Raw genomic sequence first — 1,320 nt, forward strand, 5'->3', positions numbered from 1 at the left:
TTCAAAGGTGACAACCAATCACCTGATTGGCAAGAGAAAAGACAGGCAGGAGGGAGAGAAAGCACATACACAGGTGCCTTGCCTTATGTGTAACAGGTGAAAATATGAGAGATGAAAGCTGATGAATGGCTGTTGATATTTGTCACATGGTGATTAATAGTCTGATCCTGTTTGTTTTTCTGACAGGACACAGTTCAGGAGTGGCTAAGATGTACTGTAAAAATGCTTAAATCCTGAACCAACACCTATCCAAATAAACTGCTCCTGCTCCAAACAGAGATAATTTTCCCCACAAAGCTGTCCCCAAACTTGGACCAAACCGATTAAATTAACTGAGAAAACACTTTTGGGAGACAATATCTTGCTGTTGTTTGAGTTTTATGTGGACAGTGGTGCTGCCTCATTGTGTCCACTAGATGGTGCTCTATTTCCACTGGAGCATAAAAGCTGAGGTCAACGCACCTGCCCTTGTAAGAAAATAATTATACCAAATTCAACCCCATTTGGCCCATACACATGCATATAACTTATTTATTAGCCAATTCATTCCCAGAGTGTATTTTAGTCACTCTCATAAGCGACGGCTCGCTCTTGAAGTATTCTTTTTTTCCATACCGACAAAAATAATAGGTTAATAAAAACAGCAAACAAAGAAGCCATGCCTTCAAGTTCTCAAATGTATTGTACATCAGAGAGCTTTGGTTAAACACATTTAAGATGGAATCCAATAAAAGAAGCAGGGGTTGAGTTTACAATTGTTAACCAGAAACTAGAGACTATTTTGCAGAATAGGTTTGGTTAGGAAGTGATTGTTTGAATTAAATAAAAAAGGTTTTATTCAGTATTTTTACCTTGTTATAGTGTAGTAATGTATCATTATTTCCCCCATGTATTTATCCTACATCTCTGCTTCTGTCTCCTCCCTATTTTCCATCTGTTATCTTGCTATTAATATGCCTATCTTATAAGAAGTGACATACAAATAAACGTATACTTGATCTGGAAATGATAAAAGTTGATGAATCTATTTCCTGTCTCTCTTAAATCTTCTTTGAGTATAAACTTCAGAAACTACTTGAATTTACATTAACTTGTGTTTTCTTGTGTCTTGTTTATTTTTTATTTTGCATTTCTTTAGACATGCACTGAATGTAGTAATGTCTTGTTCCGTTATTTTTATGTTTTACTTTTTTATTTATTTAATTTTTTGAGTGTTTAGCGCGCGCGCGCGCGCGCACGCATGCACATACACGCCTGGTCACTGATTGGTCAACACGCCTACCAATCAAAAGTGGGCGGGGCCAGTGGGAGTCACTCGGG

The sequence above is a fragment of the Clinocottus analis genome, unplaced genomic scaffold (genome assembly GCF_023055335.1).
Source record: "Clinocottus analis isolate CAN_PGR_092001 unplaced genomic scaffold, fCliAna1.0.p SCAF_11, whole genome shotgun sequence".
In the NCBI taxonomy this organism is placed as follows: domain Eukaryota; kingdom Metazoa; phylum Chordata; class Actinopteri; order Perciformes; family Cottidae; genus Clinocottus; species Clinocottus analis.